The sequence below is a fragment of the Corapipo altera genome, unplaced genomic scaffold, assembly GCF_003945725.1.
Source record: "Corapipo altera isolate COAL_440 unplaced genomic scaffold, ASM394572v1 61411, whole genome shotgun sequence".
Taxonomy (NCBI): domain Eukaryota; kingdom Metazoa; phylum Chordata; class Aves; order Passeriformes; family Pipridae; genus Corapipo; species Corapipo altera.
Genome location: NW_020884875.1, coordinates 6427900 through 6443458, shown reverse-complemented (window position 1 = coordinate 6443458; position 15559 = coordinate 6427900). Strand labels below are relative to the sequence as shown.

At 41.7% G+C, this 15559-nt stretch overlaps 1 long non-coding RNA gene across 1 annotated transcript in view; it reads right to left on the bottom strand.

Moving 5' to 3' along the window:
- Positions 1 to 15284, bottom strand: part of LOC113943304 — a 43003-nt gene extending 27719 nt beyond the window's left edge. The window contains exons 1-2 of the long non-coding RNA XR_003526277.1: positions 14739 to 15284; positions 1508 to 1570 (exon numbers count right to left, since the gene is read on the bottom strand). This is a non-coding gene — a long non-coding RNA (uncharacterized LOC113943304). The remainder of the gene's footprint in view (positions 1 to 1507; positions 1571 to 14738) is intronic.
- Positions 15285 to 15559: the final 275 nt, after the last annotated feature.

The following is a 15559-nucleotide window of genomic DNA, read 5'->3' as shown; positions in this document are numbered from 1 at the left end:
TTCTTAGAAACTAGTAGTTCCAGGAGTGCAGATACACTTAGGATCATAGAAGGAGTGAACAACAGGTTTCTCTAGAAGGTAAAAACTGGAAGCAAATTATGCATGTACTGGACAGGCCAGCTAGAAAACCTGCCCAGCTGAAAGTAATGCAATCTGTACCACCCTGATTTCATTAAAATCTCTTTTGCAAAAATCATCTTTTCCTGTGATGTCCACCAGTACTACATAAGTCACAATATTTCTGTCATGCTCTTAGTAAATAATTGTAATCATTCCCTTAAAAAGAGCTCTGCCCTGGATTTTTCAAACATCATGTGTTTGATACTGTTTTCTTTAGCTTACAGACCTATATTTCTCAGTATTTAACATATGCTTAGGAACAGAAAAATGATCTGAAAGATTTTGATCCTCCACTTTTATACATGTAAATATTCTTTTTTTTTTCAATCTGAAAGCATTGTTAGTACAAGAATTACATTCATCGTAATTAAACATAATGATCTCTAAAAACCTGTTCAACTAAAATAAAGTAAATATTATCCACTAGAAGGAAAAGATCTTGAAATACCTTTTCTTCAGGCTGCTGTACTTTCTATATTGCTTTTAAGCTGAAAGATAGTAACTTCTAACAGTACATGCTGTCACAGAATGATTCTGACAGTTCAGAATCACTTCTCTTATATGCTAATCTCAAAAAGAGAGAAGCCAGTACCTCTTTCTGACTAGATTTAATGATGTATTAGGCATGCAAGCTTCTGGAGAGCAAAGATAGGTGCATTAATATTGACAGAACTCCTTTTACCCATTCCAGGATAACATAATGTTTTACAGAAAAGGACATGCCCTCCGTACCCTCTCATCCACATGAATAAATGCAAGTAACTTAAAACCCATATTCTCCAAATTCAACCATAAACATAATGATGGGTTGTAAAAGTTAGCTGTAAACAAGCAAATAAAAAAGCCAGAGTCATCATGCTATGTTGCAGCTCCTTCTCTTTGGCTGGCCAGTTGTATATACATCAACTAATGATACACAGTCTAACCCAGCTATGGGAAACAACCCTTTTCACATGAAAGGTGACTACAAAACCAGTCTAAGGAACAGCAGAGGTGTGCCTCCTCTATGCTAGGGGAACTAGTACAGATTATAAGACACTTTTCTTACTTAAGACGCCATACTCTTTCCTTGTCTGTACTTGGATTGCCTGGTAAGGGGAAAGTCGCATTCATGTGGTTTCTCTGACTCGCTCAAGGAGCAACTGGTATTAAGACCTGGTTGAACAATGCAGGCAAGTTGCAGATGATTGTATTATTCAAGCACAGACTTCACAGTCTTCATGTAAATCTACATCTGAAGGATGTATCAAAAAGGTAACAACTAATGATTTAAATCATACATGTTACTACTGCCCAGATATATTCAGCAAACCAGTAGGGAGGCCAATTTACAGTCTTTTTGACCTGAATTGTTCAAAATAATCAAAGTGATTTGAAATAAGCTTACTCAGCTTAAAACTGCTTATGGAGATGTGCTGAAGAATATCAAAGCAGAGAACAGCAGAGTGACCTGAAGAAAGAAAAGAATGAAATTCTAGTGAGTGTAAAATACGTGAATGAATACATAACCTTACGTAGATATGCATAATGTTAAACTATGATAGCTAAAACCAGGTAGGAAACCTGGTACACAAAAAACATCAGAGCTCAGTGTTCATACCAACCCACCTCATTGTATATGTAGAACCAAAAAAGCTACACAGAGTCCAGGATGATGACAAGTTTGGAAGAGTTTCTATAAAACAAGAGACTAAATTAATTTATTTTTTTTCATTTGACCATTCTGATTTGTTATTCTGATTAAAGCAAATTAGTCTAAGGTTTCTTCAAGAGAACTATTTGGCAAAGCTCAAAAAGACAGGAAAATCAAATAAAATATTATAAAAACAAAATATGCAGGGAATATGGTAGAAGACTACAAAATGATAAATGACACAAAGAAAGGTTTGTAGATAATGATTTTTCGTGACTTCTCACAATACTAAGATAAGGAGGCACTTAAAGAAATTATCCAGTTTAAAGGAAAGGAAATGCTTTTTCCACATAGCTTCTTAATTGGAGTGCGGAACTCATTACCACAGGAAGCTGTGGAGGCCACAGCATAAAAGGAATTTAGAAAAAGGGGGGGATTTTGTAGAGGATAAACCTACTGGTGGCTATTAGATACAATTATCCAGATCCAAACTTTAACACACAAAATGCCTAAACTATCAGTTACTGAAGGTGTGTGTAATCACTTCCTACAACTCTGTTCCTCATCCTTCTGTTTAAGCGCTTTTTGCAAGCCACTGCTTGTAACAGGACACTGTGTTGGCTGGACCTTCAATTGATTCATATAGAAGTTCTTCTGATCTTAAGTTAAATTGCATTTACCACAATGTAAGAAAACACTTGTGAGACGCCACCACCTATGAAATTAGATTTTGAGATTTGTATAGCTACCCAAAGCAAGAGAGGCAATTTTCTGAGGATGGCTACAAATTACATGCTTGTGAGAGAGATGCTACACCAAGGAAACCTTGAGTTTTGCATGACAGAAACCTCCTTTTGCAGTGAGCAGCACCAGAGTGAGGAACTATGTCTGGGTTGAACCTCAACAATTATGGATCATACCTGCCCAAGTTTACCCTAAGGGTCTCAAAGGAGGACACTGGAAGTACTATACATAAATAACCCTAGTTTTTAATTATATGAGTCTGAACCATGTATAGTCTTTATGAAATAACAAAAATACTAACCTACATATCAAAAATATCATCAAGCCAATGTATTCAAGAATTCCAGCTGGAGTAGGTACAAGCAAATGCAAGTGCTATCCTTGCACTGTCACTGACAGCATGAAAAGCTGAGCATTCTGGTCACCTCTTCATCAAAAATTTTATAGCAACACATCTGCCACATGCTATTTTAAACATGCAGCCTGCATGCATGCTGCAACAAGGTTGTGATCTAAATCACCAAATTGAGAAGGATTTTTTTTTTCAATATTCACGGTTGCAGCAAAAAAACCTGTCTTGCTACTCATGAGGGGTAACCTCAGAAATGTAATGTTGCTCAACAAAACAAACCACTGACAATCCTGACTACTGTGAGCAATGAGACATGCTCTAGTCTGCTGAGTTTGTAAAAGGCAAACATTATTAGCAAGAGATAAACTTCACATTAAAACAAAATCTTTAATTTTGTTTATAGATTCACTCACATTTTACTCAGTAATCCATGGAGCAGAATGCCTCTGGGGTAGTACAGCAGCATTCTGTGATGTGCAGTGCTGTCAAAAGGGAGAAAGAAAAGTCCAGGACACAAAAGCTCAGGGAGTGAGTCTCACTGAGCATCTGTCTCCTAATGAGTAAAAAATTCTTTTGTATTTGTTTGGACTCAATAGCAGAGACTGATGGCTGCACAGGGGTGCCAGGAGTAAAAGTCTTTAGAAACAAGGTGCAGAACTGGCCTACACTTACTTAGCTACACATTTGGGGCACCAGCATCCAAGTACCATACCTGTGTAGGTAAAAAAGTTCATCAATCACTCATACAGCTGTTAATGTGAAACAGCATAGTAAACTACATCAGACTTTAACATACCACATTTAAAATCTGCATGCCAATTTTTGCATGTTCTTACACACCTAAATTGCCTATTTCAAAGTAACAATCCTCATTACTATTCTCATCGATAAAATTGTAATTTAAAACTATATTTTTGTCTGGAGAAGCTTGATAACATCTGCTTAAGTAGCATATTCTTTAAATTAAAAATCCCATGGTTGTGTATTTGGTCACTACATTCATCTGCTATTAAAAGTGCACTTAAAAAGAAAAAAAAAGCACACGCCCAAATGATCAAAAGAAAGTTAATTGCTGAGACTGACTTACGATAAGAACCAACACAGTCAGCACTTTGAAAGCGAGGCTCAGAAGAACCGACATGAACAGAGAGGCTTTCTATAGTCCTCTGATATTTGCATTAGAAGGCGTTTGTGCCAAGCCCAGCAGATTTTTTGACTGAAGGCAGCCAGCCTCGTGCAGAGGGTGGGGTAGGAGGGGCAAGCGGGGGGCTGCAGGCAGTGGAAGCTGCAGGGTGAGAATTCCCCTCCCCCCCAGCTCAAAGTGCAGGAAACACAATGCTGAGAAAGGCAGGCGACTACGCCCAGGTCAGTGGAGACTGACAGTCCTCCACTGGCAATAGCCCCCACCATATGCTGGTTTTTCAGTAACATTTACACGTTTGCAGTTGTGAACTACAGAGCTTTATTTTCTTGTCTGACTTGGTGATTTCAAGGGGAAACACATAAGAGAATAAAATTTGCTTACAGCAACAAACTATAAAGGGACCAGTCCTTATGCATTACTACTAAACATGCCTTGGTAACATCCCTGTAACCCTGAGAGCTTTTCTTTTCCAGAAACCTCCAGCACGTTCCAGGTGCCTGAGCTGGTCATGTGGTCACCAACAGCAGGAACTGGAGACCCCAGGTGCTACCCAGACCAAACATCCCTTTGTAACTACTTTCTCCTTACCCCCGGGTAGACTTTCCTGCCTGACTGCCCTCCTCCTTGGTACTTGCTGGTAATACCCATATATATTGGTTTCACACACAGGGGGCAAACGTTGGCTGATATCAGCAAGTTATTGGTTTCTCCCAGCCCTTATAGGGTGGCTCAAGAAGATGCTCTACAAATTAATTAATCCAACACATTTGTGATTTTGAGAATCCAGGCATTGTTTACATGTAGCAACAGCACTCCACATCACCATCACAGCAGACAGGTGAGGCTGGGGAAGTGGCAGCTTAGCCCAGCTGGCAGCCTTCACAATGACCCCCCAGAGATCACAGTGATGAGCAGGTTTTCCAGCAGAACATCAGCCCCATGCCCAGGCACTGCAGCTCCAGCATTTCCTTCCCACGGCAGTTCTGTGCTCTGGATGAAACGATCCTCCATCCCACAGCACTATGTTTGCCTACAGCCCAAACCATCAGCTACATGTGTTAGGTGCCCCCGTGGGGCTCAGGACTTTCCCTGGGCAAGCCACAGCCTCTCACTCCACCCACATCCTTGCAGCAGCACTGGCACACAACGCCAGCTCTGCCCGGTGTGGCTGCTCTGGCACAGGTTGTGGTTGGGCCTTGCCTACCCTTCCTGTGGAAAGGGCCATTCATGGTGAGGGAGCCCAGAATATGGGAGCATCCTCTCTGTGACCACTTTGGGAGTGAGAAACACAGGGGCCTCCAAACGCTGTGGGCAAAGAGTAACAGGCAGCAACTGAAGCCAGGGGAGGATGGCCCAAGACATTCCCGAGCACAGCTGTCTGCAGGGGGGCAATTCACAGCTGCTTGTACAAGCTTTAGCTCCCCGAGAGATGAGGAAAGGGCACAGGCACCATTAGGAAACTACGACGATCCCCCTCAGGGAACAGCCAAGGATGGGGTTGTCCTCTGTTAAGCAAAGAGGCAGTAGAGGCACTGGGCATCTGACAGCACCACAGTCCATGGTCAGCTTTGATGAGCCGCCTTAGACCGAGGCTCTAGGTATACTTAACTTTTGTCAAAATTCACGGAATGGCTTACTACCAAAGAAGACAAAAGTGGTGCTGATTCCCTCTCTTACACACAATCACACTGGCCAGCAGGTTTTGTGCTTCTACTCTTTAATGGAAATGCATATTCTTTCAGTCTCTATATTTATTTTTTCAGAAGAAAAAAAATCAAGAACAAAGGAATCCTGCATACGTCGTATGCTCACTTGTCACAGTTTTGCTCTCATTCCCTGGAACCACAAATAGCTACAATGCAAGGCATATCCCTATCTTGAAGAACGGAGCTCTGATCTGAAGGCTTCTGCTTTGGAAGGGTCAGCAGCTGCTGATGCAATTGCCAGTCTAGAGGTTCCTTTAGTCTATGTTTAAATTTTTCATTATCCATGAAAGGACACAGCTTTTTCCATGTTTTCATTGAAATGTGTTTTCAGAACATATGACAACTTGGGATGCTAGTTGTTTGGGGATAACCACTGCACACAGAGGGAACAACCAGGCACAAAATAGCCCACAGTCAGGCATGACAGACTGACCCACATGTGTGGCACCAGTAACTGCCACATAACATAGCAATATTCAGTATAAGCCTGTGCCAGTTTAACCATGCTTCATGTTCCATTATAGAAACCCCACAAGTATTTTGGGGATGTAGGACCTCCAAAATCCTGAGTATGCAGAAGAGAGGTCTGCATATATATATTGAATATACACACAGTGCTTTCAGCTCATGAAATGGTCCCTTTCTGTGCTAACAGCTGCCACAAATAACTTTGGTGGGTGGAGAAGGGGGAAGGGGGAATGGTTAGAATTAGAGAAGGGCATTTACATACACGCACAGGCATCCCACAAATCCTCAAATTCTTAGAGTGTTCTGGCTGAAATGGGACCATCCAGCTACCAGTATGCATTGCATGATAACTCAATGGCAACAGCTCTTAAATACTGCTGTCCTTGTTGCACCAGAAACTGCTTGATGACCTAGTCGAAAGTGCAGAGAGCACTGTTACTCATTCGTTAAGCACATCTCATGATGGCCACACTGCAGATAAAAAACTGCATTTTATTTAGAAATGTTTAGCACTGCTGCCTGGCCCAACCCCAAGTACCTGCCAGTGCTGTCTCCTATCAGCTCCAGCATGCAGGGAAACTTACATGATCATCTACAGGCCTGCCTTTGACATCTTGCTCTGTGCTGTACCACCGACCTGCCCAAACCGACCCATGAGACAGTAGCTGGGACCTTGCCTCAGATCTAGGCCAGAGAAGTGGAATTCCAGAATACTTTTTTACAAATGTTTCTCATAATCAGGATGGAAAAAGCCATCTGACCCATTCTCCACCAAAGCAATAAAAAGCCATCTGACCCATTCTCCACCAAAGCAATAGAAGTTAAAGTCAAGTCTTAAGCACGTTGTTAAGCAAATGCCACAGAAGTGTTGGTCTATCAGCTGTCTGGCTCTTACTCTGTGCAAAAGTTCCCTGTTGACTGCCTTTGTTCGTGCTGTTCACAGATGACCGCATGTACTCACATCTTGCAAGTCTAATGCAGTCTAATGTATTTTTCTTAGAAATTATAAATGTAAGAAATATATAATTTCTTCTACTTATATTATTATAATATGTCATATATTTATATCTAATAAATAATTATATGGTAAAATATATGTTAAAACAGAAATTAGAAAAAATAAAATATAGAAATTACATTTCTAAAGTAGTCAGACAGTAAATGTGCTTCTTATAAAGCAATCAAGTACAAAGCAACAATGACATAAGCTAATAAAACAGTCAATCAGGAACATGTTGACAGAGGAAGATGGTCTGTTCTACAAAGAAACGAAACAATTGTGACATTACTAGTAGACTACGAAATTGCCATATGTTACTGGTGCAATCATGCATCTGAAACAAAACCTCCTATCTATCTCAGGTTTATGTATTAAGCTGGGTGAACAGGCTGTGGCAAAAAGAAAAATTTTCCTTATTTTCTATATGTAGCTCTTCATTGGTTTTGGTATTTTAGCCCAGCTCTCAGGAGGAAAGGAGGAATTCTTTTTCAGATTGCCTGGTGCTTCCAGGTCAGTGCTAGAAAATACAACATCTCTCAGGTGCAGACAGGTGTCATCACACAGCAAATTTCCCTGGGGATCCAAAAAGGAGTGACAAAATAAAATGGACGATGTTGAAACATATATATACCTCTTTCTGTCCATGCATCAGTTTACTATTATATAGGCAGGCAAGATATAAACTAGAGCAAAGGGGGGGAGGGCTAGGGGAGTAGGGGGAAACAAGGAAAAAATAAAAAGGAAAGAGAAACAGAGCCAGACCACTACCATCTATTTACAACAATAAGTGCAGTAACAGGTCTGGCTGCAACATATGTAGGAAAGCCTGCTGGAGAAATCACATCATGCATAGGAATAGATATCAAGTTTTCTTAGCCAAGGATTAGAAAAATATGTTTGTTTTCAAATAAGCTTATCCTGCACGCTGCCAGGAAATGAAAACTGTCACTCAGCCTTGTTTCTTTTTGCCATGAAGTAATGAGTGCTACTGGAAACAATAACAGTTGTGAATTCTGTTATCTGCTGGAACTCTTTACTGGTGCTTACCCACCTCTACCTGACTGACTACAAGCTTGAGTAAGAACTAGCACTAAGAATAGCCCTAATCACTGGTCAAACACTTCCCCCTTCAGACAAACTAATACTGACCAGTAACAGCAGGTATGATTCTATTTCAAACTTCCAGAAATATTCTCTGTTTTTATTAGAGGCATTTTATTAGAAACTTTAAATGTTCTTACTTGGTTGCATGATAAAGCAGAAAATCTGTGCAATCACATGTAGAAATGACATACTGAACATACTATGTCTTATTTGTAAAGCTTGGAAAAACTTCTTGGATCGTTATCTGTTTTACCAAAAGTTGGGACGGTATATTTTGATAAGTCAATTTCTATGGCTTTGTATTGACAGTGAAGCCTAGAGGCTGAAGAGAGATAAGGAGGGATGGAAGGATATATCTGGCAAAGACTAGACTGACCAATGTGCAGTGCAAACTAAAAAAAAACAGCAAAAGAAACTGTTTTTAAAAAAAGAAAAGGAATCAAAGCTAAAAGGCAACTACTCAGCACAAGAGACCAAAGCAATCAGTGTTTCTTTTTGCTTGTAGAGGGCCTCTGTCACTCACCTGTGAGAGGACAAAAAATGCAGATTAAAAGCCAGACAGTGTGGAACACTAACTGTGGCTGAAGCTTAAAAATATGCTGGAGAGATAAATGACAAGTAGTAGCTCATGTTTTGATAGAACAACCTGTTACCCTGAAGCTGTGGGCTGTCTGGTTGCTCCAGGATGGAGGGTGAGGAGCATGGGATGTCTCCGGTCCCCCTTGAACAGGAAGGTTTCATTTGCTCACAGTTTCCTCTCCCAGAACGCAAACAGAGACATGGGATTTTCCCCTCTGTGTGGCCAAGAATAACACCACTGATTACAGGACTAAGGCAGGCCCAGGGCTGAGGCACTTCCCAGCCAGCAGTCAGATACCTCACATATCAGAAACGAGAAATTAAGCCAGGCATGTGCTTTGTTGAAGTGAAGCCTGAGCTGATGGCCCAGGAATGGTGGTACAAGAAATATTTCTCACATCCAAACATTCCAGCTGTGGCTAGAAATGACCCAAGAAAAGCTGCTGTAACAGAAGTACAAAGGATCTTTTCTGTCATCATATCCAGGCTCTCTATCTCAAACATTCCTGAAAAATTTGCCCTTCCAGTTATCTGAAGTTGAACATAATATTTATACAACATCTGGTATTTTGTTGAGCAAAAACTCACCCAAGGAAGTGGTCACAGCACCAAGCCCAAGTTCAAGAAGCGTTTGGACAATGCTCTCAGGCACATGATGTGACTCTTCAGGATGTCCTGTGCAGGGCCAGGAGTTGGACTCAGTGATCCCTGTGGGTCCCTTCCAACTCAGGATATTCTATGATTGCATGATTCAATGATAACCAATACTGACATTTTTCATGTTTTGCTTGAGTTTGTTTTATTATGTCTGTTTTATTTTTTTGTCAAAAATACCATTTCACATTTTGTCTTCATTCTGCCTTTGAACATCACCAGCAACAACCAACAGCAAGTCTCAGCATTTTACTCTGGGACTCCACCTCCCCTGGTTGTCTTTAGGCTGTACTCTAACCTGCTGCAGTGTGGCTTCTCTCTCTCTCAGAGTTGCAAATTCTCCAAATGACTGTTAGGCCTCCCACAGTTGACTGTCTCCTTAATGCATCCACTCTGTCCTGGGTTTACTCTGGCTGGATTTTCAACCCGCCCACAGAATTGCTAAAAGGTGAGAGAGGTTCACGTAGGCAAGACAGACTCAACATGAGGAAAGATATCAAAATTTATTGCTAACAGGATAGGAACTAAAGAATAATAAAATAAGACAATTTTAAACAACTTTCCCTGTGATGAAGTTCCAATGATCCTATGTATTTCCAAGGATTTACTTGTTCTAGTAGGTGAAAAAGAAGCTGCAAAGAATGTTGATAAAATAAACAGTCTTAAATATAATTTCTAATCACCCCTCGCCCCCCCTGCATCAGTGCAGGAGGAGAAGTCTCTTCTTTACTCTCAGGGCAATAGCTAAAGTCTCTCTCCATTGGGGTGCGGAGGGTCTGTGCCCCCACTGGTCCTTCATGGGCTGCAGGGGGACAAACCTACTTCACCGTGATCTTCACCACAGGTTACAGGGAATCTAAAGATCTGAGAATTTCCCTGCTCCGCAGGGTCCCTCCAAAGGGAGTAAGTTCTCAGGCAACCCCTCCACATCGGGTCTACACTTCCCTCGGGTTGCAGATTCTGGGGTTCGGCTCAGTCTCTATACCCCGATGGTTTTCATTAAAGTCCTACCCAGAATAACCTGCTTCAGCGTGGCTTCTCTCTGTCTCTCTCTGAGTTGCAAATTCTCCAGAGGACTTCACTCCCTCTTAGGCCTCCCATGGATGACTGTCTCCTTCATGCACTCACCTGCTCCAACATGGGCTTGGCTGTGTAATGCTTTTGAGTGTAGGCCTTCCTTCCTGGCAACCAGGAAGGAAGGATGGAACGCTTCCTTCCTTCCTTCCTGGCAAACAGGAAGGAAGGAAGGAAGTGTTCCATCCTATTCCTTTATGTAATCAAACATATAAATAGACAGAGAGAGAAGCCTCTTCCTCTTTTCTCTTCCCATGAGGTTTGGAGACAGCAGACTCCCCCAGCCAGTCTCCCTTGTTGTGGGGGAGCTGAGGCCTGGTCGGGCCTACAGGGCCTGTTGTTTCTGCCGATCCAGGGTCTAGTACTTGGCAGTGAGGTTGGCCACGATTGTGCTATCTCAAGGAAAGTATTAAGATTTTCTTTGACTAGTTCTTTATTGAGTGTGTATACCTGTTTTGGTTTTTTGTTTGGTTTGTCCCTTTTCCCTTTCCCTTTTCTGTTTTCAGGTGTTACGGTTTTTTTTCCTTATGTGTATATAGTTTTTGTAATTGTATATAAATGTAATATAAGCGTAAATATATTTATATACTGCTTTAGCTCTTTCTTATTTTGGTTCTCTTGGTTTTTTTTCTTTTCCCTTGTTTTTTTGGGGGAAGCTCTTGCAGTGAGGTTTGGAGACCTGGCAGGGAGCCAGCTCCAAACCATCACAGGCTGCAACATCGTCTCTGTGGCTGGAATTTCTTTTGCGCTTTGCTGCACGCCTCAGCCAGGGGCCCGGTCCCAGCCCTGGCCACCCCCTCACCTGCAGCCGCCTCTGGAACTAACCATCTTCAGCTCCAGGGGGAAGAAACAAGTAAACCCAAAACAGATAGTGATAATAAAAATTTTATCCCATGCATTTTATCCCATTTTATCCCATACACTAGGTACTACAGATAAAGAAGTACCCACCACAGAGATATGTTATTATCTCAAAATTTTAATGAAAACCTCTGAGACTTAAAACTGAGTACTTAAAAATATCTTGCAGGGAAGCTATCAAAGTTTGATATAGCCTTTAATTTTAAGCCTTTTTTTTAAAAAAAAGCTTTACTTGTATTTTTAAATATTTAGGAGATTTAGGTGTTTTTAGAAGTAAAAAAAAACATAAAAGAACAAATGTCAAGATTAGCAATAGTAAAGTATACCTATGCCCTGGACACTGGGATGCAGTACACCCGCAGCAAGTTTGGGGAGGGCAACAGTGGGTACTGGCAGTGCCCCACGGTGGGAAGGCTGGCTGGGCTGCACTGACTGAGGGAAGGGGTGATACCCCTGCTCAGTGCTCCTGCAACCCCAACCAGAGTACTGTTCTTCCTGTAATCACACAGGTATTAATAGATCAAATCATGAGCTGTTTTGAAGAGGTGAAAAACCAATCCACACTGATTTTCCAAAGAGGCAAGCTCACATTTTGAGAGCTTTGGTTAAAAAAGTAATTCTCAGGCCACAACCTACTTCTGATCCTGTGAATCACTCTAACACTTCTCTGTGTCAAAAAGGTGGGTTTTGCTGGCTCTGGAGCATGGTTTGTACAGCTCACCCCACCATGACACAGCTTTCAACTGAAGTCACTTCACAGATCAGCTGACAGGTTTATCCTCAAATGCCGCCTGCCTTTAACACCTTGATTATTTTATCAGCATCAGCATCAAATAGTTATCTAAAGGCACTTGTGGGAAAGCAACAGTCTTGGGAAAAGGGCATTATCTCTCCTTTCAGGTCTGACCTCAAAACTCTTTCCCAAGCCTGAACATTTTTTACGACACCAGTTTCAAACCTTTGCAATAACTCTCTGTGGTAGAGGAGGCAGCAGAGCCAGAGCTCAAACCCTTCCCAGGGCCAGGAGTCTTGTAAGCCCTGGAAACCACCCAGCCGTGTTCTCCCTACCTCCAGCTGTTGCCAAAGCAGCTCAGCTAATCTCCAACCATCAGCTGGCAAAGAGCTTTCAAAACTCTCTGGTGTAGCATAGAGGCCAATTGTGCTCTGTATGTGCAGGATGTGAGCACTGTCACTGAGGAACACCCTGAAAGGGCATACAGGTGCATGGCTTGAGGTCAGGACAGCTGCTGCATCTAGGGATGAATGCTGCACCTAAGCCAGGCATAGCCAGGGGGAAAGGTAGGAACTGAAAGTAATTGATACATCCCTCTCCCAGGGGCTGCAGTCTCCCTGCCCTTTGTGTCTCTCTTGCATGCTTATGAGACAGCAGCACTTGTTGGGAAATGTCTGAATTAGAGGATGAAGTAATCAGCCTCCAGTTTTACCAAACTGCAGTGAGCTCTTTTGGGCAAGGTCGCTCACAGAGAAATATGCTGTGCACAGTCAAAGCAAAACAGGGCCAAGCAGCATATTTAGATTAAGGAACAGCAGTGCACAAGAACTAGGATGATATTGCTTTTATATTAATATGGCCTTGATATCATATTGATATGATATTGTAGTGATGTCAACACCTCACATCACTAAGAGTAAGAAAATCCTTTTCTTAACATTCATGCTAATCATTTGGTCTTTGAAAAATAAGTGTGTTGTGAATTTTCTGTAATTACTCTGCAGCAAATACATCAAGGAAATACCATTTCTTAGAAAACAAAGTAGTAAGAATGCGTTACACCAAAGACACAGACCAACATCATGGCCCTCAGTTGCTCCTCAAAATGGAAGCAACCTGGCAAGCTCCTGCACTTCAGCAGGTGCAGAGCACAAAAGGAATTTTTATTCCTGTGTTATTTCTGATGAAGCACAAAATAAATGCTAAGGATGAATGAACACTATAACCCAGGTCCCACTCCTGTTAATATTCCTGTTCATGTTTTATTTTACATGCAAAGTGCTAAGAAATAGTCTATAAAGCATTCTTCCATTACCCGCAACAAAGACAAAAAAAGCCTGCCACAATTCTCCACTACAGGTTTGTGGTACTTGGGATGCCAGTGGCTTCTCAGAAGCCTTTTGTGTTTACCTTCAGACTTCTAGAAAAAGCCATTCCTTTGGCCCAGCTGTTGCTTAATCACAGACAGACCCAAGCTTCTGTGCACCTCAGTCTCCAATTACTCTTTAAACGTACCATAAATCTTCAAAGAAAATGAAACCTTGTTTGAAATTGCCCATCAGGCCCTCAGATAAAAATAATGGTTTTTTTCAGTTTCTATGTTCTCTGTAATATTTTCTAAAGACCCTACCGACTCTTAGCAGTAAACTGTCTCTCAATTTTACATCACACATTTTTCTTGAGAGTCTTTTATCCCCCTCATCCTTTCAAGTAATAAAATTTCCATTCCAGGTTTATGTCTTTGCTTTGATAGATGGCATACCTGGTTATTTGCCTTGCTGGCAGTCAATGCAAGCAAGTAGTTCATGATGGCATGCTGATCGCACACTCCCTACAGATAAATTGCTCTTTCATGGAAGATTTTTGACTGCTTAGAACTTACAACTTGTCCAGCAAAAGCCACACTAAATTGGAAGTAAATCTCATTCCACATGTGTGATGACAATGTTATGCAATTATTAGGGAAGGACATTGATATTTTACTTGACCTTATGGACTACTGGCAACTTTTGACTTTGAAGCATGATAAAAGACTTGGTATAAAACCAGTATAATTCTATGTAGAGCTGATTCTTCACAGGATATGTGAGGGGACATATGGTGTTCTGCCCCTCAAAACTTTTTTGCAAACCTAGTCTCTGGTGCAGGTACTATGCTTGCTCTAAGACTGTGCTACTGTTATATGTCCAGAGTGCCAGGACAAAGGAAAATACTCTTCCTCTCATGCTGCCTGCAACTTTTTCTTTACCCAAAAACATAGAAGGGGAACTTCAGTTAAGTATTTATACAGGCTCTGCTGTATAAGCAAAGACAACACAATGTGACTTTTTCCATTACTCCTCCCTCTCCTTTATTTAAGACACCTGTCCAGTGTTTTCTTCTGACAAGTTTGAAAAAATGTGATTTTTAAGTATATCTGAGTGTTCTAGGGTTTGAGAATTCCAGGATAAAGAAAAGTGGCACACCCACAGGTAGGTTCAAAGAAAATATTACTTTATTAAGCAACTGCTACTATTTGTTACAGATATGTTCAGCTAAAGCCGTGCAAAGCTGAGAAGGTACATACCAATCCCAGAAGAAGTGTTTGGAAGGCAAGGAGTCCAGCTCCAAGTCCCGTCATGATGAGGTTTGGCAGGCAAAACACTTAGCGGGCATCCCTGCAGAGGCAACATGGTCCTCAGTGTTCTGAGTGCCTCGTCCCAGCACACAGGCTCAGGCATTTTATCTGGGGAGTTTGCAGTCTCATGCTGGTGTATGTGGCCATCACAAGCCAGAAGGAGGGTTTTCCAAATTTTCACGTCTGCACTTTTGCAGCATGATGATGGACTGGAGCATGCCTGTGCCAGGAGCACTCCGGGGGTCGCTACTCTCTTCGGAGGTTGTTACTTCCTCCTATCATAGTCTTCATGACCTCTATCTCTCCTTGACTGGGCAGTTGGCAGCATGCCTGGCCCTCAAGCTCTATTGTAGTCTTGTTCCCTTTTATCTTGTAAAGTTCCTGTTCCCATAGCCTGTTCTTGTGTCTTGGCTGCCAAAGGCCAGCCACAGGCCAATGATTCACGGACGTGTTCTTGCACACTGAGCACCATATTCACAGCAAGTTCTGAGGACACATACTGCCAGATGAAGTTATCAGAAAGAGTAGACTTTTTACAATATGCAAACAGAGCATCATCCAAAGGTAGCTACTGCTAATAGCCAAAAGACTTCATTTGTCCTTTGTTGCCTCTGCTCATTTCTAGCAGTAAGTGAATTTTGAGTCAGTTACTCAATGCCTGTGAAACAATCAATCATTGAATATATTCATATGTCATAACTAAAATATCCTGGTAGTCTGAAATTGTCTACATGTGGGGATAAACTCAGTTGTGCTTTGTGGGCAGCAGG